Source organism: Mastigoproctus giganteus, chromosome 7, assembly GCF_048544385.1.
Source record: "Mastigoproctus giganteus isolate SK-2022 chromosome 7, ASM4854438v1, whole genome shotgun sequence".
Classification (NCBI taxonomy): domain Eukaryota; kingdom Metazoa; phylum Arthropoda; class Arachnida; order Uropygi; family Thelyphonidae; genus Mastigoproctus; species Mastigoproctus giganteus.
Window position 1 is genome coordinate 76502036 of NC_143581.1, and position 24111 is coordinate 76526146.

The 24111-nt window shown below is 35.2% G+C and overlaps 1 protein-coding gene across 4 annotated transcripts in view; it reads left to right on the forward strand.

The window, feature by feature from the left end:
* Positions 1-24111, forward strand: part of snama (something that sticks like glue) — a 489984-nt gene that overhangs the window by 157628 nt on the left and 308245 nt on the right. The window lies entirely within an intron of this gene.

The following is a 24111-nucleotide window of genomic DNA, read 5'->3' on the forward strand; positions in this document are numbered from 1 at the left end:
ATGCACCATAAAAAAAAACACCATTTAAATTTAAAAAAAAAAAAATATCGAAATGTATATGGAATTTTGTTATGTTGAGAAATTTTCATATTTTTGTTTCCATACATGGTGAAATAATAAAAAAATATATGGAGCAAACAACCACTCTCCTTGGTATTTAGCACTGTTTTTTCAGTGAATAGGGAACTTTGGAATGGGTACGGAATTAGTATCCATATAGGATATTCTCTTGGAGGAACATTATATCTATTTAAAAATATAAAATATTTCTTTCGTTCACTGCCAACAAAAAACAGTTTAGTTAATCTACACTGTGCATTATATTTCAAGCACATTAGCAAATAGTAATAATACCAATTAAAAAAAAATGAAGCAACATGGTTTTATGCACAAATCAAAAACATTTTGTTTTCTGTTCATCTAGCTTACAATGTATTCATTTCTGCAATCAACACATGGTAAGAAACAAAATATCCAGTACTCTAGCTACAATATAGAGTATATGGATAGTCTATGTGATTGTGTGAAGAAAAGAAATAATTGTAAGATTCCTGTTGGCCTAATTTTATTGAAATTTAGAAAGGCTTGACAAGTCATTCTCAAAGAACTATTATGTGTGGATGGACTGGTGAAGACAATAGGCACCTCAGGCCTATGCATCTGAAAACCTCTTTCATCGTGATTAGAGACAAAATACGACTTTTTGCACCATAAGAATTTGTTTTAATATACATATGTTGAGCACATATTTCTTTTCATTTTGAAGTACATGCTGGGTTTTTTTTTTTTTTTTTGAGGGGGAGATATTTTGTGGAACACACTGACAGTGCTCACCAATATACAGTTTTGAGTGCAAGTTAAGTGAGGTATTCTCATGTGACCCATTTCTAGTTGATAATCCTAACTCAATTGATGATGTGTTTGTTTGTTCCAGGTGTATATGTAGTGGTCCAATAAAATTATCTTGATGCATAGCTAGATGAAACTGAGTAACTGAAACGTGAGTGACTGATCCCCCAGAGTCATAAAACTGGGGGGGGGTCATCAGTGGTTTAAGTATCTAGTGACCTGTTAGGTAATGCTCTCCTGAATCTTGCCCAGAACAGAAGAGTTAAGAATAGCATTCTCATTTAAAAAGAGTTTTATAAGGATGGGTTCACTGCCATGAGCAACAGTTGATTATGTTACCAGTCTGTTGTCAGTTTTAGGATGGGCTGGAGTAAAGAGTATTATTCATAAGTAATGCTTTAGGTTTACGATGGGAACTGATTTTTTTTTCAACATTCTTTGCATCATCATCATCATCGTGGCATTGTTGGTATCATAGTTTCTCTGTGTTTTTGCAATAATGTAGTTTTTCACTGTGTCTTTATTATCCCAAAAAAATTACTGAAACTTTTTTTTTATTATTCTGTGAATTTATTTGTTATTAATGAATGCTGCCATAATAAACACACCCAAGAATAGTTTGTTGTAATTGTAAAGTTAAAACAAACACAAAAAAAAAAAAAAGCAATACTTATACCGCAAGTTTTTATTTCCAGTTCAGTGCATATGATATGGTCCAGGGATGATGCCCTTTCTCTCAGTTTAGAAAGCAATAAAGATTAATAAAAGAACTTCAAGTTTTATTAAAAATATCATTAAAGATTTATTTTCAAAGAAAAATATAAGTACAGGATAGCAGCTCTTCTAACTGCATCATTATTATCACTATCATTAGCCTAGAACCGAAACCAAATCAATTTTTCCACTATCAATAACTGAAAAATCAAATGAAAAGTTGGATTCATATGGTCCATGTCAATTTGTTGCAAGGTAATTCGTTGTACAACATTTCAGAAGTGACAGTTCGGTGTATGAGACAATTAGGTTAATCACATTTTGCTGTTTGTGACAATTTGGGGAAATACAGTTTGTGGCTATGACAGTTTGGTGTATCACACAGAAATCAGAAATTAACAAAATAAATGGAGGCAAAGGTTTTAGGAAATGAGAAATTTGGTGAATTAGAAAGGAGGAATGCAGAATTGAGAAAATAATGCATTTTTATCCATTTATTTTGTATAAGAGGATTCAAGCATCCTTCTCATAGGCTGGTTGGAAAGTGAGAAATGCCTATTTCAGCATGACCATCCAAATTGTAATACCTTTATCCAGAGAATATTACAAGGGCTGTTCAATAAAGAATGATCATTAAATTTCCTGAATAACCGTACTGCTTGCTTTTTGCAGCTAAGCTGCCGAATTTGTGGAGGAGGAATTGTTGAAGTTAAACATAAGAAAGGTACCTGGAGTGGATGGGATCTATTCAGTTATATTAAATGCAGTGGCAAAGGAAGTAAGGAAAGCCTTAGCCATAATTATGAGAGAATCCTTGGACTCAGGGGAAGTCCTCACGGACTGGAGATGTCCAAATGTATCCCAGTTCACAAAGGGGGAATAAAAGGCTGACACAAGTAATTACAGACCAGTTAGTTTAACTTCCATTCCGGGAAAAATAATGGAATCGCTGGTTATAGATGCACCGCAGGATCATCTAGATGAGGGGTGGCCAGGAAGTCAGTCGCGGCTTTAATTTGGGTCGATCATTATGAAATTTAAATATATATGAAAAACTCCAGGGACTTACATCTGATGAGTATGTGCTTGGCACACTCAGTGTCCTGAGCTGGATATCATTTTTCTCTTTCTTGGTGATTCCCTTCTACTTTTGTCTCTCTCTCTCTCTCTCTCTCTCTCTCATGGTAATTCAGAAATTTTTTTCTTTTTTTGGCTGGTGCAGCAAGAAGCCTCAGGCTTCCTTGAATCATATGGCTAATAATAATAGATTAGTCAAAATCTAAATGTTGTTGTTATTATTATTCAGCACTCCACCGCATACACTTCACCTAATAAAATCCGTTGAACCACGTAACTACTCTTGCAGCTGCCAGGCTTGTCTAGTGAAAATTCATGCAGTTATGTTGTGGAGAGCATAGTGTATGTGTCAAATTGCTATTTAGCTTACTGGACAGTAAGCTAAATAACAATTCGACACATTAGTGAAAATTCATGTAGTTACATTGTGGAGAGCATAATGTAACTACGTGAATTTTCACTAATTTAATTTAAAATGAATACTACGAAAAAGATTAAAACGTATCATTTCATCAAGAGTGGGAACTAGAATACTTTTTTGTAATGATAAAAGAAACATGTTTAATTTGCAATACTTCTGTGGCTATACCGAAAAAAAAAGGAAATTTAGAAAGGCACTTCAAATGCACTCCATGGTAAATACCAATCATATTTTCCACAAAATTTCTTCATGACACCTAATTTACAATCTTAAGCAGTAACTGTAGCATCATTTAAAGTGAGTCATCTTGCAAAAAAATGCAAACTAATTTATGATGGTCAATTCATCAAAGACGCATTTTTAGAAAAAGCAGATTCTCTTTCTGAAAATTTTAAGAACAAAAATGAAATTAAAAGTGCTCTTCAAGATCAGCAACTATCTCAAAATACTGTGATGCGACGCATCAAAAAAATGAGTAAAAATGTGAGTGAACAATTGCGTGTTCATATTGCTAATTGTGTGTCATTTTCTTTACAACTGGATGAATCTACAGACGTCAGTGATACAGCTTAATTGCTCATTTTTATTCGTATGGTTTTCAGTGATTTTGCCACTAGAGAAGAAATGCTGAGTATAGTTTCATTAAAAGAAATAACTAGAGGTCTTGATATGTTTAACGCATTCAAAAATTTTATTGAAAAAAATTAAATTACCACTTTTTAAGCTCGTATCAATAACAACAGATGGAGCTAAAGCAATGCTGGGGCATCTTAACGAATTCCTCGCATTGTGCCAAAAGGATGATGAATTCCGAGGTATTTTTAAGTTACCACTGCATCATCCACCAACAAGCATTAGCCACAAAAGATTAAATACTAAAAGTGTTATGGACATAGCTTTCAAAATCGTGAATTCCATCAGAGGACAATCTCTTTAAAGGAGACTTTTCAAAATGCAACTCGATGAAAATGAACCTGATCTGATATGAGGTGGCCGAGTCTCAATAGGTCTCTACGGAGATTTCGAAATATGCTGAATGAAATTAAAAAAATTTGTTGATCAAACTTTTTTTTATGGAGATGATTATCAGGAGCTGCAAGATATGGAGCGGTTGTGTAATCTGGCTTTTTTTTTTTTTTTTGTCAGATTTTACCAGTAAATTAAGTAATATGAATTTGGATTACGAATTAAAAATAAAAATGTGGGTGACATGATTAGTAGTATTTCTGCATATAAATATCAATTTTTGGCAATGGCTAAGGATCTAAAAGAAAAAAAAATCGATCATTTTGTAAATATGCAAGATATTTGCAAAAATATCCTGTTTTTGAATTTAATAGTGAGTAATATGTTTCTGAAATTGAGAAAACTGTGGATGATTTTGAAACCAGATTCAGTGATTTTAAAACAGTTGAAGGCATTGTTCAATATAATTCTTATCCATTTAATGTCGACTTAGATACAAAACAAATTTGCTGAGATTTTCACACGGAGAAAATATTACTTGAAAATGAAATTGAAAATGAAATGATTACATTGCGAAACGATATCTTCCTAAAAGCCTGATCATCAGAAAAAGATTTTTGGAAATAGGTTTGCCGAGAAAAGTACCCAAATGTAAAAAAATGCAGTGAACTTTTTTAAATTCCTGTTTTTGTTCCACCTATCTATGTGAATCAGCTTTTTCGTATTTGAAACAAACAAAGACGAAGAATTGCTCTACTCTTACGGACTTACATGCAGAAGGTTCTCTACTGTTGGCCTTATCAAGTATATCCTCGATTTTGAAAGCTTGGCAGATTACATGAAGACACAAACTTCACATAAATTAAAAATTTAAATAGGTATGAATTTATAATAAGAATTCTGAATTCTATTTAATTTTAAAATTTATAAACAACATTTTTCAATATGTGTAGATTAACTTTTTTAACCTTGTGCAATGAAATTCTTGAGATGGTAGATTGCGGCATATTTTGAAGGAAAAATGTAGATCACGTCAAATTAAGTTGGCCACCCCTGATCTAGACAGGACTGCAGTAATAATTCAGACACAGCATGGGTTTGTTAAGGGACAAATTTGATGATACTATGTGGTGGTTACAAAGGAACTAGATGCAAAAAATAATTTTGATATATAAAAATTTACCTTTAGCAAAAGGCAAATATTTGTGGAAATGGCCTTTAGCCAGCTGGTGGTTAATGGCTGGAACAAACTTCTGTCTGTCATTTTGGAAGTTGATAGCTTAAATTCAAGGAGGAACTGGACAAACGCTTAGAGGGAATGGACGTGTGAAATTGTTTTTTTTGGGCTGATGATATATATAAGCTCGTATGCTTGCTTTCTTGCATCACATGCCTCCATTACTACTACTACTACTATATAAGACCAAACAAAGCTGCATCACACAGCAGCTGTTCAGTTGGCTTGTGTTTATGGTGTGACCTGGGCGGTTGGTCTAGTTTATGCCAGTTGAGTTTCGCCTACATAACAATGGACGAGACACATAAAAACAGTATGGTGCTCTCAAATGTTGCATGCAGTCTCAAGAAAACATCAGCTGAAGCATATGAAATGTTAAAAGAGACTTATGGTGAATCTATGCTTTTACTTAACACCACTCTCTCACAAAAATTAGTGGTCCTGGAGCTCCAAAAATTCTGTCACCATAGAAACCATAAACACTGCTCTGTTAATTGTCAGAGAAGATTGTTATAACAGTAAGGCAACTGGCAGAGATGTAGAGAATATCAGTAGGAAGGACTCGTGGTATTATCCATGACTATTTTCACGACATATTTGTGGATGCTGGGTTTCAACACTACTCACACCCGAGCAATATCAAGTTTGCATGGATGTTTGTCAGGAGTTGCAACAGAAGGTTACTGAAGGGGATGAGTTTCTGCACAATGTGATAACAGCGGATGAGACAAAGCTTCATCATTTCAGCCCAGTAAGCGAAAGAGCTGTGTTCGGGAGTTTACGTCATCGCCAACACCGAAAAAAGCAAAAGTTGTGGCTTTTTCGGGAAAGGTTATGGTAATCTTTTTTTTTTTTTGTCATTCACGGAATGGTAAATGTTGGGCCATGTCATATGACTGTTATGGGTGCATTATGGCCATGTTGCCCTTGTGCTGTAAAGCTCTCAAACAATGACTGTTACGGGACCTTACTACAGAACTGTATTGTGCATTTTGTTGGATCACAACTGCACGCAGGTGGGTGGATGCTGCATCACGAAAGTGTGAGATGTTGCATTTCTTGTATCGTCATTGAGTACTTAGCTAGCATTAATGTCAGATGTGTTTCTCACCTACAGCCCTGACCTTCACCCTACGAATTTTTTTTATTTTTATTTCCAAAGTTAAACAAGGAGCTGTGATGGAAGTGTTTCCAGTGATCAGAAGTTGTGAAGATGTCAAGGTGATTTTCAAAGGCATGTCAGAAAATGGCTTCTACTATGTTTTTGAAGAATGATAGAAATGTTGGAATAAGTGCATTTTATCAAATGGGGGACTACTTTGAAAAGGACCATCAAAATATGGATGATTGATAAAGGTATGTTGTGAAAAAAATTATGATTATTCTTTATTGAACAGCCCTTGTATAATATATTAAATTTTTTAAACATAATTACTCTGAATCCTATGCTTTCTAGGAGCATTAATTGGTTGAGGATTGGGAAGTTAGAAGAAATTTATTGGTGTAGAAAACCAGGTTTTCCAACCCTCAAACAATCCATCTTTGTAGACAGCATGTGGCTCAATATCCTAAAAAATTACTATTATTCTTAATTTTTTTTCCTTTTAGTTTGTGTTAATAAATGTCTTCCTCACTGTAGATCAGCGTTTCCCAAACTTTTTTAGTCACCGAACACTTTTCATCTCACAACATATTCATGGAACACTTATAAAACACAAGTTTAGCGGGAACCAAAGAACTGTTGCTAATATTTTATTACATATGATGCATTGTACATCAGGAACATCGTTATTTCCAACACATGTAAAGCCAAAATTCAAATAACTGTCATTATACTTTCGTTTTCATTTATTAGTTGGTTCCTGTTTTTTCACTTTTGAATTTTGGGGAACAAAAGGCTGCAATTGTTCATCCTCACTTTGAAGTGTGACGATATTGTGTTCGTTTTCATTGACCACAGTCGCACTACTAGAAGTACTTTGCTTCTTGTTTTAAAGATCCTTTTTTAAACCACAAATCCATGGTCACATATTTTAATAATAATATTTTGAAATACTAATAATTATCAAAAAAAAATTTATACAAGGAAGTGAATTTAGTTATTGATATCGGTTTGCTTCCTTTAACCTGTGTACTCCATGCTAAATTGCATGAATGCCATACTAGATCACCGCATTGCTATTTTTTCATAGATGTCATTACCTCTATGCATACTTCTCTATACAAAGCCTGCAAAAATAGTGTTCTGCGGTCTATTTGATTATTAGTCTATGCCAATATATTAATAAACAAAAAAAAAAAAAAAGTTAAATATTATAATGATACAAAAGTGGTGTGAACTACAAATATGCAAAATTTATTTATTTTATTTTTTTTAATTATTAAGTACAGTTTTGCGGAACACTTGTTCACATCTCACAGAACACAGTTTGAGAAACGGTGCTCTAGATGCTGAGTGGAAAATGGGGTGGTTTGAATCTAATCGCTAAGGAGGAATTTTTATGGATTAGGGCTTGGTTCCCTTCCCTAGGAACTCAGGTTTCTTATGAAGCAAACAAGGTAAATGGACAGTGTAATATATGTAATTCACAGGCATAATGTACAGATGCCACACTACCTTAGTTGTTTGTGGCAAAAATAAATACTCTGTTAACTACCATGCTAACCAAGTGTTTTTTTGGCATACCATCCCTTTTGTCATGAACCTGGAAAATTGCCATAGGTTTTATGAAAATTCCTCAGTTTGCCAGACAAATTTTCCATGTAGGGGACTCTGACTCCAATTCTGACCCCTACAATCTCCAGGGAAATTTACCACCTACCTTTAACCCTTTCTGGTTCTAGCCTAGTACTAACTTCTTTCAATAAAAACTATAGTGTGGGTTGCAAACTGTGAACATCAGAAGATTCACATTAATGATCTCTACTTTTGGTCTCTGGATCAATCCCTTCCCCCATCTGTATTTCCTAATAAATGCAACTTACAGAAGTGAAAGTAAAGTTTGAAGAAGGTTCTCTTGTATCCCAATCTTAGAAAGTGCATTAAAAACCAAAGGTGGATAGTACGTGCCATCAAAAATATAAAATATCAAGAAAGGTATCATGATCACCAACTTCACCATTTGCCTCATGGCATGTTAAAAGTTTTCATTTTCTGCCTTGCTTTGGGCGCCTCTGTAGCCAGGTGGGCAGGAGCAGCAGTGCGTAGCACATGCTTCTTGATTAGACCGGGGTTCGTGCCCGTGATCACCAAATATGTAGGATGCAGAAAGGTCAGGGAATGACCACTGCATTTTTCCGGAGCAATATGGCCTTAGTTGTTAATGCTCCTAAAAACCAAACAACAACAGCCTTGCTTTGTCATACTCACGAAATTGTCATAGCCTCCAATTATCTTCCAAATTGTCTTATACACTAAACTGTCATTATGAAACAACAGGGATTACCTTTATTTTAGATATAGGAAGCTTCTTTTCCAACCAACTCTACTGGTCCAACTCGCTAATAATTCTTTGAAGGCGATATCAATTTTACAAAACATGTGGGACATCTTCCCCACTGTCAGAACCGTAGTGTTCAGACCCCTCGGTCTCAACCTTGAGACCGAGGTTTGAAGACAGAAGTCTTGAGACGGCGCTCAAGACTTCTGTCTTCAAACTCCATACCTCTGGCAGCAAGGAAACCATTACATGGATTGACATAAAATTAAATTTTGAAGGTCTAAACCGCTTAATAAATATGGATCGATTATTTTCTTCGGTCCAGTAGCTTGACAGAGTTAAATTTATGGGTCTAAAAAAGTTTAATGGATATGGGGGGGGGGGGGATTATTCTCTACATTCCTTAAGTCAGACTAGAACTTTTCGGGGTGTCATGTTCACAGGAATAGAGCAACTCACAATTAATCCGAAACTTTTGTCTTATGTTTTAGTGTTTGTTCTTCCTGCATGTGTATAAAGACCAATCGTCAGGCAATAGGAATGGTCTACGGATATTGATTGAAATTTCATGTAGTTTTATCTCTAAGGTTTCCGCAATAAATAGTTTGTGGTATTTGTGTTAAATATTTATATTTTTTGTCGAATGAATGTCGTTCATTTATTGTGTGGAACGAAAGTTCCGATGCATTTGAACAACCTGCCTGCACCAAAGCTTGGTGTTGTTTTGCTCGAAGCTATGCCACTCCCATGTTAGATCCTATATAAGCAGCATCACAATTTTTGCATGGGATGCTGTATACTAGGGCATACTGTGATTGGAATGTGGTGTTTGAAGGTCGATTTCTGAAGAATGTTCATGGGTTTTGCTATGATTTTCATGTCAGTTCCCTTGCATATTTGGTTAAGTTTATTGTACCAGTACTCGACATATGGAATGGTGATGAAATGTATTTTGGTCTTGTCGGATTTTTGTGCAATGTTTGTTGCGAGGTGGTTGTTTATTTTTTCACGGGCTATTGTTTTAACTTTGTTTATATAGGTTAGCGGGTAATCCTATTTGAGAATCATCTAGTTAATTCATTTATTTCTGTCGTTAGAGAAATCTGGGTGGAAGAATATTTAAAGGCATTAAGAAATTGATTTGGCATGACCGATTTTTTTGTATGGTTGGGGATGATAACTGTGGAAATGCAAAAGCATCCCCTTATTAGTAGGTTTTCTATATATGCTGAAATTTAGTTTTTGGTCTAATCTTTGTATGGTAAAATTAAGGAAATTTATGGAGTGGTTTCTGCTTCAATTTCTAATTCAAATTTTAATCCCTGATGGATGTTTTTAAAAACCTGTAGAATATTGTTTATGGTCAAACGATCTGTAATAATTAGGATGTCATCCAGATATATTCCGTAATATGTGATCTGTGGTATAAATGGATCAAGATGGATCTTTCTAATTTGTCTAAGTATAGTTCAGCAATGAGTGCACTGATGTTTAGGCCCATTGGGAGGCCGAAAATCTGTCTGTATATTTTTCCTTGAAAGAGAATGTAATTAGCATTTACTAATAGTTTTGTTAGCTCGAAGATCTGTCTTTGGGGAGTCTGGTGTTATTAATTTTTATTTTATCATCATTGAAGTAGGCCCAGACTGTGTCTAAGGCATAAGGTACATTTACGTTATGTATAGTGAAGTCACATCCAGTGAATATAACTTGATATCCTCCTTGATATGGAGGATATCAAGTTAGACATAGACATAGTCTGGGCCTACTTAAACGATGATAACATAAAAATTAATAACACCAGACTCCCCAAAGACAGAATCTTCGAACTAAAAAAACTATTAGTAAATACTAATTACATTCTCTTTCAAGGAAAAATATACAGACAAATTTTCGGCCTCCCAATTGGCTTAAACATCAGTGGACTCATTGCTGAACTATACTTAGACAAATTAGAAAAGATCCATCTTGAATCATTTATACCACAGATCATATATTACAGAAGGTATCTGGATGACATCCTAATTATCACAGATCGTTTGACCATAAACATTATTCTACAGGTTTTTAATAACATCCATCAGAGATTAGAATTTGAATTAGAAATTGAAGCAGAAACCCAATCTATAAATTTCCTTAATTTTACCATACACAATTAGACCAAAAACTAAATTTCAGCATATATAGAAAACCCACTAATAAGGGGATGCTTTGCATTTCCACAGTTATCATCCCCAACCATACAAAAAATCGGTCATGCCAAATCAATTTCTTAATGCCTTTAAATATTCTTCCACCCAAATTTCTCTAACCACTGAAATAAATGAATTAACTAGAAGATTCTCAAGTAGGGGTTACCCGCTAACCTATATAAACAAAGTTAAAACAATAGCCCACGATAAAATAAATAACAACAATCTCGCAACAAACATTGCACAAAAATCTGACAAGACCAAAATACATTTCATCACCATTCCATATGTCGAGTACTGGTACAATAAACCTAATCAAATATGCAAGGGAACCAACATGAAAATCATAGCAAAATCCATGAACAAATTATACACATTCTTCAGAAATCGACCTTCAAACACCGCATTCCAATCACAGCATGACCTCGTATACAGCATCCCATGCAAAAATTGCGACGCTGTTTATGTAGGATCTACCATGGGAGGAGTGGCACAGCTTCAAGCAAAACAACACCAAGTTTCGGTGCAGGCAGGTCGTTCAAATGCATCGGAACTTTCGTTCCATGCAATAAATGAACGACATTCATTCGGCTTTAATGAAAAAAAATTATAAATATTCACCACAACTACCACAAACTACTTATTACGGAAACCTTAGAGATGAAACTACATGAAACTTCAATCAATATCCGTAGACCATTCCTATTGTCCGACGATTGTTCATTTGCATGCGTGAAGAACAAACACTACAACAAGACAACAGTTTCGGATTAATTGTGAGTTGCTCTATTCCTGTGAACATAACAGCCCGAAAAGTTCTAGTCCGAGTTAAGGAATGTAGAGAATAATCCCCCCCCTCCCCATATCCATTAAACTTTTTTAGACCCATAAATTTAACTCTAATGTCAAGCTACTGGACCGAAGAAAATAATCGGTCCATATTTATTAAGCGGTTTAGACCTTCAAAATTAATTTTATGTCAATCCCTGTTATGGTTTCCTTGCTGCCAGAGGTATGGTGTTTGAAGACAGAAGTCTTGAGCGCTCAAAGTTAAGACCGAGGGGTCTGAACACTACAGGAAAATGTCCCATATGTTTTGTAAAATTGATATTGCTTTCCCAAAGAATTATTAGCAAGTTGGACCAGGAGAGTTGGTTGGAAAAGAAGCTTCCTATATCTAAAATAAAGGTAATCCCTGTTGTTTCATAATATAATAGAATATAGGAATTATCGAGCACTTAATAGCTCTCTATTATCAAAACTAAACTGTCATGAACCAAATTGTTGGATACAGTTAATTGTTGTGTACCAACTGTTGTAGAATGGATTGTCTTGCAATGAATTGATGTGATCCTGGATCCTTAGTATTAGTCTAATGTGAATGCATCTTTTTTCTTTTATACAAAATAGAAAATTTATTATCTCTAACTATTTTTGGTTCCCCAGGCTGTTCTGTGTTGTTACTCACAAGCAAGATATCTTAATCGTTAACCCTAGCCATAATGACATGCACATTTATACTATTATTACATTTGTTATGTGTTTAAAGAGTTGATTTCTTTCTCTCACCCCCCCCCTCCCCTCACCCTCATCCAAAGTTGGAGCAAATACAATATTGTGGTTTTTATTCATCACTTTCTATAGGTATTTCTGCTCATTCAGTTGGCAATTAATTTTACACCTATCTGCATGGGAACAAATAGATTCAGCTGCTCATTTCATTGAGGTTGCCTCCCTTATCAATCACAATTATAAAAAAAAACAAAAAACGGAGAGATAAGTACAGCGACAATATGCATAAACATCAAAACAGGTTAAATGAACTATCATTAGCATGGCAACATGTGGCAAACTGCACTATGATAAGTGTTTTTTTTTATAAATGTGTTAAAGTAAAGCAGTTTCATGAACTTTGTGCTATTAGAATTTGTGTATGTTCCAGTGAACTTTTACCACTGTGGATGCAGCATTTTACCAGTGCATATTAAACGGTTACACTACAATGTGATCCAGGGGCCCACATCTGGTGAGTATGGGCTTGGCACACCCAAGGTCCTCAGCTGGATATCATCTTTCTTGGTAATTTCCTTCTACTTCTCTCTCTCTCTCTCACTCACACACACGGTAACTCAGAAATTTTTTTTTTGGCTGGTGCAGCATAAGCCTCAGGCTTCCTTGCACCATATGGCTAATAATAAGCCAGTAGGCCAAGAAGCAATTATTAAACATGTGCAGCTGTTTAATCTGCAATCAGTACATATTATTATGATTTCTTGAATAAATTTGATGAATGGTGGAGTTCTTTTTTTTTTTTTTTTTTTTTTGGTAGCCAGCTTACTTCCTTTCATGAATCCTCCATTGATTCCTCATTTCTTCATGAATTCTCCATTCCTCAGTTTTTGGAAACATTTTCTGTTTAACTTTAACTTAAATATAACTGTATTTGGGGAATCTGTTCCTCATGCAATAATACTATTCAGAACACAGGTTTTTTGATCCAAATTAAAATAAATCCTATGCCAGATAAAAAAAAAAAAAAAAAAAAAAAAAAAACACCACAAAGTTTTACAGTACTTCTTACATTCATCAAATGTAAGAAGTACTGTATAATGCTAGTAAGAAGTACTGTATAATGCTAGTAAGAAGTACTAGATAATGCTAGTAAGGTGCAGCTAGATGCTGCACCTTACTAGCATTATCCTGTTGCAGTGTTCAGTAATACACTGCTTGACAAAATTAATAGAATACATCAAAAATGTGGTGTAACTTCAGCTAGCAATGAAGCAGAACAAAATTTAGTATGGTGATGTACCATAGAATAACAATGAAATGAGGAGACAGTGCAATACTTCGGAGAGGTGTAAGTGACATTCATAGGGGTTCTATAATAATTTCCAAAAAAGTTGCATTGCAGAAGTTAATACTAGATGCAAAAAATGTGGTCACATGACATCAGTATGCCGCAAGATCCTCTCCAATGGCTAAACAAGTCTGACAGTGTCGAGCCATGCTTGATATAAGGGTATCTATATGATTCTGTAGTAACAAATCCCTTTTTCCAGCACAGACCTTAGGTCACCAATTGAGCTATATGATGCCCAAGGGCATCTCACACGTGTTCAGTTGGATTTAAGTCTCTTGATTGTGCTGTCATAGTACTTGTTGGGTATCTTTAGTTTCAATATATTCCTCCACCACTTGAGCTCTATGTGCAGTGGCATTCTTGTACATGAAAAGAAAATCTAGGCTACCTGCACCCTTAAAATGTCATACATAGGATCAAAGATCTGTTCTCAATACCTCTGCACAGTTATGGCACCCCTATAAAAAAACATGTAGAGGTGCAGCCGTTGATCATTATTCTGCCCCACACAAGAATACCCTACGTAAGTGTCCCTTTCTTTGGTGTTGGAGAGATGGTACTGCATCCCTCGTTCCAAAAAATGGGAATGAAGTGATGTGGTCATAACCAGTATTTTTGTGGAGGACTAACAATATTAAGTGCAGATGAACCAACAACTTGCTAGATGTAGGATATAGGAGCATGTGGAAAAAATAACAAGGTTAGTTCAACGTGTATGTTTGAAACTTCTTGGGCACACTAGTAGACAAATACTGATAACTTTGTAAATTATATGCAGATTTGAGGGGTTCAGCAAGTTTTTTTTTTTTTTTGCAAGGAAATTTATATCTGCGCATAGCCTGTCTAATAGGTGGAAAGAATCTGTTTTATAGAGATGGGATACATGAAAAGAAGTGGGACAGGGGTCTTTGCCAATATTATTGAGATTGTTTGGTTGGGTTAAGGGAAATTGCTAGTTTGGGAGGGAGAATAATAGAGATACATTTTTTATCAATTGAAATGGATCACTATCATTTGCATACATCTTGTAAGCTGCCTTATGTGAGCTGACTACCAGTCAGCTATAGATGTTCTTTGTATTGTTTCTTTAAATAAGCTTGCTTCCTTAGCATTAACTAGGGAAACAAGCAAAACTTATAATTTAAATCATCACTGCTCTCTGCAGATATTGCTAATGTTTTCAACTCCATAGTCATTACTTTTCTTGAAATTAAAGTACTGACCCTTAACTTTAACTACCAAAATCAACACTGATTTTGGTAATCAAAGTTAAGGGCCAAGTACCACCAAAATCATCATTGTCAATATTAGGACACTAAGCACTCACTGTTGATGCTTCCTGTGCTTTCTATTTGTGATATTTGGATTACTGGTAATTACCAGATCACAAATATTCTTATCCATTTTATTATCTGATATGTTGAACTAGATAACAGCCATGAAGGCTGGTTCAAAAAAATTTACCCCCCTAAGCCAATCTATGATTTCCAATCAGCGAAAAGTGATTTCAAATCTCCCATAACAAAGCATTCAGACTTACCTGCTCAGTTAAGTTTCATGTAGACATTTATTGTACCCATTGCTATTAAATGGACTTTAGCACATATCCCCACAATCCTGACTTTCCTATACCACAATTTAACACCACATAGACTGCTGTTCTGAAACATCTTTTAATCAGAAGAATCCCCTCTGCTGTTAAACTCTCTGCCCTTAACCATAACACATTATATTCCAAATTTTATGTTGTCATCTTCTATATTGGAGTAGCAACAAGTTTCAGTTAGCCCTGTTATATCTCTGTCTGTAGACCTAATCACCAGCCCAAATTCACTCATTTTGTTGATACCACTTCTGACATAACTATATGATCAATTTAGGTTTTGTATTTTCTTGTTATTTATTTCTCAAATACATCCATTATTGTAGTATGTTGCATCATTGCTATCATATCATACATTGCTTCTGTCATCACATATGTAATTAATGAGCAATTAACCATAGTGTTTGAGACCATAATTCCGCCTTGGAATGTAAAAGCTTCTTAGTTAATCTCTTGAAGGTGTGGCCTTGACCTGTTACTAACCAGTAGTGTTTTTCCTCCCTCTTCCCCCACCATTAATAATTTATTCTGAACCCATACAGTCTTCAATGACAGCAAGGATCCTTGCTCCTTCCAACAGCACTTCTAATATTATGTTCATTGAAAGTCAATTCACTCTACTAACTTGGGCAGACCATGCTTATAAAATCCCCTCCCCCTTACCCAAAAACTTTGTTGAGTCTCAAGCTTCGAGTTAATTGGCAAAGCTTGCATCATAAACTGCCTAGATCATACCTTGCTGGAATTGCAGATATAGTTACATTTAGCCCTGCTCAGTACATTTTTTTTTTAGCATGGTCCTTGTTGGTTCCTATGTTTTTAATATCATTAGCACCCACATGTGTAGTCAAACCTGTTATTAGTTTCCTTAAGATTTGAGAACTGGTTACTTTTATTATTATAAAAGCACCAGCCAAAAAAAAAAAAAAAAAAAATTCTGAATTACCCTGAGAGAGAGAGCGAGAAGTAGAAATGAATCACAAAGAAAGAGAAGAATGATTATATCCAGCTCAGGACCCTGGGTGTGCCAAGCCCATACTCACCAGATGTGAGCCCCTAGGGTTATTATTAAATGTTTAACCAGGCAGCCATATTCTGGAACTGCATTTTGTTGAACCAGAAGTCGCTGTTGAAGGTAATATGTGTCGTAAATCCAGAACGCATCCCTGGACTATCACTACAAAAGTTGAATTTCTGTAGAGTCTCCAGTTTTAATCTGCTGTAGTGCCTCAACTTGTTTTCTCAGAAATTTAGCTTTGTATGTTAATGTGCCATGCATTAAATTTAGATCACCACATGATGAGAATTGCTGACTTGAGACTTGCTGTTGCACATGTTGAATATCATTTCTTCCAACTTGCTATCAATGGCAGACTATTTCTTGATAGGCTAAAGGCAACTCCTAGAAAGGATAAAATCAAATCTCAAAGCATTTTTGCTGTAAAATTTTATGCTTTTTCTTTCATCAGATGCTGCTTGTTTATTTATTTTCATCTTGAAACTCAAATTACCATTAGTTTTTACTTGTTTTCTATTTCTTGATTATTTTCTCCTCTCTCTGCTCAATTTCATATTACTAGCTGACTTACCTCACTCCATTAATTTGCATATTAAAATGTAAGCCTGTATATATTCTTGGTTGAGATGATGATAGATGTCATAATAGAGAAGAAAATAAATACATTTCATATGAAACACTTTCTAATGAACTACATACATTGTTAGGAAAATTATTATTATTATTATTAGCCATATGGTGCAAGGAAGTCTGAGACTTACGCTGCACCAGCAAAAAAAAAAAAAAAAATTCCTAGTTACCCTGAGAGAGAGAGAAGTAGAAAGGAATCGATGATATCCAGCTCACGATTCTGGGTGTGTCATGCCCATACTCACCAGATGTGAGCCCCTGCAGCTACCTGATGTTGGGCTGAGTCTGTAATCATCAGGACAACCCATTCTCCTTCCCAGGTTCAAAAGATGCTTTCTGTATAATCTGGTATCACCTGATGTCTATAGAACTGGAGATTTTATATATATATATAAAATATTTCTAAATTTTAATATAGATCAGCATCGATTAATGCCATCTAAGTGACAGATTATGCATTACATCGGTCTGTATTGATATGTTCTAGATATGATAGAAAAAATAAATTTATCGGATTGGCAATGAGGTAGCAAGTTATGTGAGATTAGGTACAGTCTGCGGAAAACCTGTGCTTCAAAAACGCCCAAGTAACATGCAAAGTCCCAACACCGGCACAGTAGCTAAAACCTAGAAGTAAAGTGAGAGTAAAACAAAATGAGATAGAACGTAAAGTAAAACAGTAAAGCAGGTAGTGATGGTAGTGATCAAAATAGAAATTTGCTAGAGCAAAATATGATAGAGCAAAACATATAAAATATAATATAAAAATAACATAATAAAGCAAAATTATAAAAATTATAAAATGTGTTAATTATGGGTTAGTAGATATATTTAAAGGGACTTTATCTAGGGCTAACCCTCTCAATATATCAGCCCATAATTAACGTAGCTATCTGTTTCTGTTGTCAGCTGTAAAACTAGTTTCGAATGTATATAAAAGATGGTACATCAGTAATAAAGTAATACCATGGAGAATAAAGAATTTTAGCCGTATTATAAAAATAAGATAGTAAGATAATAATACAGTAGTATCATAGTGAATCAAGAAATTTAGCAGTATTATGAAATAAAGGCCGAAAGTTGATAATAAGCCGAAATGTAGTAAGTAAAGTCGTTTAGAAATGATAAGATATCATGGCCTAATGGTAATGAGCAGATTTTGATTTGTAGTTTACGGGCGAGATGACTATTAGCCCGACAGATAGCAAAGTAGCATAAAGCAAATAATAGAGCAAGAGTTCCATCCACTGTAGTTACATTTTTATATTTTCTATGTTGAATAGGCAGCATGTGCTAAAGGAAGGAGAACCGAAATAGGATATAAAATAGCAATAGTACCTCCATCCCCCTCGAATTGCTCTAATAGTTCATGAGGTATGAAAAATTATTTATCATTTCTAAACGACTTTATTTACTATATTTCGACTTATTATCAATTTCGGCCTTTATTTCATAATACTGCTAAATTTCTTGATTCACTATGATACTACTGTATTATTATCTTACTATCTTATTTTTATAATACGGCTAAAATTCTTTATTCTCCATGGTATTAACTTTATTACTGTCATACCATCTTTTATATATATTCAAAACTAGTTTTACTAGTTTCACGGGCAGCTGACAACGGAAACAGATAGCTACGTTAATTATGGGCTGATATATTGAGAGGGTTAGCCCTAGCTAAAGTCCCTTTCAGTATATCTACTAATCCATAATTAACACTTTTTATAATTTTGCTTTATTATGTTATTTTTATATTATATTTTATTTTATATGTTTTGCTCTATCATATTTTGCTCTAGCAAATTTCTATTTTGATCACTACCATCACTACCTGCTTTACTGTTTTACTTTACGTTCTATCTCATTGTGTTTTACTCTCACTTTACTTCTAGGTTTTAGCTACTGTGCCGGCGTTGGGACTTTGCATGTTACTTGGGCGTTTTTGACGCACAGGTTTTCTGCAGACTGTACCTAATCTCACCTAACTTGCTACCTCATTGCCAATCCGATAAATTTTTAATTTTTTTTATCATATCTAGAACATAGATATATATATATATATACACATACATACAGGAACTCCCCGAATTATGTAAGGGTTGCGTTCTGTGGAATGCTACGTAAGTCAAGGAATTTAACCCCCATGCTTGTACAGCACTCACAACTGTGCTTGCCGACCGGGCTAGCTGGGTGGGTAAAGTGCCTGCCTGGCAACCCAAAGGTCGCGGGTTCAAATCCCGCCTCGGGCTTGGATCAAAGTACTGCAAAAACCTTGGGAGGCGCATTATGGCCATAGAAGCCGATGCACCAACAACTACCAAAAAAAAAAAAAAAAAAAACACAACTGTGCTCGTTGAATTGATTGAATCAAAAAAGACATGTTCGACAAACATGTAAATAGAATTATTTGTGTTTATTCAATTTTTTATCTCATGTGCAGGAAAAATTACAATTTAAAAAAATTTCAAAATAATAAAATTAAAAAGAAAGAGAGGAGACAGGTATAACATCAGTAAGTTTTACCTCTGGAGCATCATTGCCAGAATTGACATCTTCAGCTGATAAGTAAACCACTGCAAAGGTTGAGGGCTGTGGAGATTTAGAAGGTGGTTGGCCTCTCAACCTTATGAAAGAACATATTAATGGATGACTGGATGGTGGCTTTTTTCTTTTCTTTGTAGCAAACAAGCATATCATTCACCCCTCTGTTAACTTTTAATAATCGTTCACTGTCAGGATCCATTTTGTCAAACCTCGCCATTGCAGATGCAATTTCACAAAATGCAATTGCCATCTCTCTGGTGATGAAGCTTCTTGGCTCCTCATTTGGTTCATCTTGAGCTTCGTCAGCATTTTCCTTTTTCACTATCACTGCCTGCAAATCAATAAGTTCTTCGTTAGATAATTCCTTCTCTTCTTCCTCCATTAACTCCTCCACGTCTTTGGCATCAACCTCCAACTGAAGTAGCTCTGCAACCTTTACAATCTTATCTGTAACCTCTTCATATGACAGGTGCCTCTGTAGCCAGGTAGGAAGGAGCAACAGTGCGTAGCACACGCCTTTTGATTAGACCGGGGTTAGAGCCCGTCACCACCAAATACAGAGGATGCAGAAAGGTCAGGGAATGACCACCGCATATTTCCGGAGCAATATGGCCTTAGTTGCTAATGCTCCTAAAAACCAAACAACAAACAAACAATCTTCATATGAGTAGTCTTTTACGTGCCATGGGCATATTTTCTTGCATGCGCCATTTAAGCAACTTTTAGTAATTTCCGCCCAGGCCTTGTTAATATTTAAGATGGCGTGTTAAATATTGTAAGATTTCCAAAAGTCTCTCAACGTAATATTTTTCTTGTCTATTGCAGACAATGCCAGAGCAAATGTTCCTTAGGTTGGATGAGTGAAGTCGTGTTTGGCGGTAGAAATATGACTCTCGCGTTCGAATTGAAATCATCTAAATGCATAGGATGTCCAGGAACATTACCTAATAGAAGCAAAATTGTGAAAGGAACGCCGTTGTCTTTACAATATTTTTCAACCTCGGGAACGAAGCAGCATTTAAACCAATCCTCGAAGAGAGGTATTGTTATCCATGCTCTCTGGTTCAATCGGAAATTTAAGGGCTTTATTGATGCCCTTAAATGCAAGAGATTTCAAGAATGGTACACAAGCAGTGGTTTTATTTTGTAATCTTCCGCTACATTAGCCCCAAGCAAGAGCATGGCCCTATCTTTTGACACCTTGAAACCTGGCATTGTATTTTTCTTTTTGGCAATGTATGTTCGATATGGCATTCTTTCCCTATACAGAGCATGGGGAAATTTCAGCATTAAAAACTTGCTACATTGAATAACCGCCTTCAATAATTTTTTCCAACACATCTCAAAATTTCTCTGTAGCTGCAAAATCGGCACTGGTGACTTCACCGCATACTTTAACGTGGTGGAAACCAGTGTGATGCTTGAACCTATTAAACCACTCGTAGCTTGCCATGAACTTGGTTTGGGGTTTGCTGTATTTATCCTTAATATCTTCATAAATACTTGTTGCTTTTGCTTGAATGGTCATTATACTCAGGGGCACTTGCTTCTGAATATGATTTTCCATCCATATTATTAACAGCTGTTCCATCTTCGATATAGGACCTGAATGCTGTTTTTGTGATCACTGTTGATCTTAAGTGCGTTGATCCTTTGACATGTTCTTTTATACACACACTGTCCTTTAAAATAGTATAATAGTATTCACTGTTGAAGCAGCGAGACCTAATTCCCTTGCAATAGATGACAAACTTTGGCCTGCTTTGAGAGATAAATAGCTTAGTAATATAGCGAAATGTTCAACTTCCAAGAACTTGGAACGAATTACAAAAAAAAAAAATCCAGTGTTATTGGGATTCACATTATGATATTTTCACGATACCTCCATTTATTCCTACCAGATGCAGAATATGTTTCCACAAATTTTTAAAGTTTGCACTGGCCGGCAAAAACTTACATCAAGTCGAATTTCCGTAAGTCGGGGAATTCCTGTATATATATATATATATATATATATATATATATATATATATATATATATACAGGAATATATATATAACAAAATATAATATTATATATATATATATATATATATATATCTCTTGCTGATGCTTGTAATAATTTTACAGATAATGAGTAGGAAAAATGTACAGTCAACTAGATAACAAAAATTATAATTCATTGTTACCGAGTGACTGATTATGGTCGTTTCTGTTTATGAACAGTCACATGTATAATAATATTCCGTAATAGCCCCCAAACTGGATGTGTGGGGTCTTTTGAGCACTGCATGACCTTTGGCAATGTTGTGTTCTTTGTCTTTTCAGTTGGCACTGCAAAATCTGATAGTTTTTTATTAGATTTCTTAGATTTTACCAGTAAAAATTCCAGAAATGTTTTTTAGTTATAATGTATAAAGAAAAAACACAGGACCAATTTATGCCTATTCTTGATAATTATATGCAAGTGCTGAAAAATATGAGCCACATCTCTCACATTGAAATGTGTGCAGTTTATTGTTTATGATAATGCATCAAATTGTACTTTGGCTTCACATCACAGAAGGAGTTTAAATGATATCCAGTTATATATAATATTAATAAAAATAATTAAGTTTCTGAATGACAAAGTTAGCAAACAAAGTAGTAAATTATACTTTTAAGTTATATTCCCTTCCCTATACGCAGAATATAAACATTTGTCTACAGTATATATATATATATACAGGGTGTCTCAAAAATATTGGTACAAACGTTTAGAGGAGGTTGTTGTTATTTGGTTTTTAGGAGCATTACCAACTAAGGCCATATTGCTCCTGGGATATGCGGTGGTCATTTCCTGACCTTTCCGCATCCTCCATATTTGGTGGTCACGGGCTCGAACCCCGGTCTGATCAAGAAGCGTGTGCTTCTTGATCAGAACATGTGCTATGCCAATCCATTGATGCCTAAAACGCCTGTTCAAATGGTCACGAACACACCTTCCTTAATGGGCAGGTGCCCCCGTCATGTTGAAATCAAATGTTGCGTCTCGCATTTGCTGGAACATGGTCAAGTAACCCTGGTAGGACTTGTTCAAGAAAGATCCGATATTTAGCGGAGTTCATGCGGGATGGTAACAGGTATGGGCCCACTAAGCTGCCACCGACCATACCTGCCCACACATTTATTGCGAAGCAATGTTGTGCTGCATTGGGGCGCACACCGTGTGGGCCCTCTGCTAATCCATACACTAGGTGCATGTCTGCCAGCTCACAGTTCGTATATCGATCCATGCTCTTCGTGTGCCGACTAGTGCTTGAATGAGTAAACCAGAAATATTCCCCCTCGCGAACTGATGAACAGCGACGTGTACTGACTTACAGTGATGTTTCCGGTTATGGGTTCCTATGCGATTCACATTCCTTTAGATGTTACTTACCTTCCCTAAACATTTGTACCAATATTTTTGAGACACCCTGTATACACACACGCACATGCACACGCCTGATCAGCCAAAATATTTGAATTACCTACCTAATAGCAGGCATGTCCTGTTGTTGCCACTTCTGCTGCCACACAGTGAGGCATAGCCTTTTAAATTTGCAGTAGATATGTTGTATTATTTGCCAGGATTGTGTCCCATTGATCTGTGATAGTCCATGTTTAGGACCCAAACTCTGGATTTGTTGTGAATCCTGTAGAGAACTGTTGGCATCGTTTGGAATCTGCAGTTGCCAGAAAGAAACCAAAGACCCTTCGTGAACTTCATAATTCATGTTTGGAACCACGAACTATCAGTTGATTATATTCAGAAATTGATCTTGTCAGTGCCTTGTTGGTGTGCTGCTGTTATCTGGGCCAGAGGCGGTTCAACTAAATATTAATTTGCACCTGGTGAACTTTTCATTTTGTTTTCCATTTAAAATAATAAACTGAAGCAAATTGAGGGCTTCTGATAACATTTCAGCCCTAATTGTCATGTTTACCAAAACTTTTGTATAAAGGTTTCAAATACTCATTTTGGAATATTTTGAGAGCACCTATCAATATTACTTAGCTTTGCCTTGACTATTAATAAATATCTTTATTTGTGATTCTAGTCATTAATGTAACATACCATTGCAAAAAAAGGGTTAGAAATGTGAAATTCCTAGGTGATGCACTTTCTTTGAACATAGTGTTTGTTGTCAAAGTACATTGAGTGGTTCGAGGTAAAAGAAGAAGCAGTTGCCGCGCAACTGCTTCTTCATTTTACCTAGAATTTTACTTCTTTATGTAAAATTCGAAACATTCCCTCCTGAAAGGCTCAGGGGATAATGAAACAAAAGAAATACTGAATTTTTTTACAAAAGAAATTTAATTATATAATATTCTTTTCTTTAAAATTTTTTTTACATGATTAAACAAAATATTAAGTTAAAATATTGAAAATAGGTATTATGTAACAAAATAAACAAGTTAAATGAACCGGTCTATTGTATGTGTAATATTTTTAATGTACATATTCTATTACCTGTCTATTCGATTATCCGTCATGGTCTCGGTCCCGTACCCTGACAGACAATCGAAG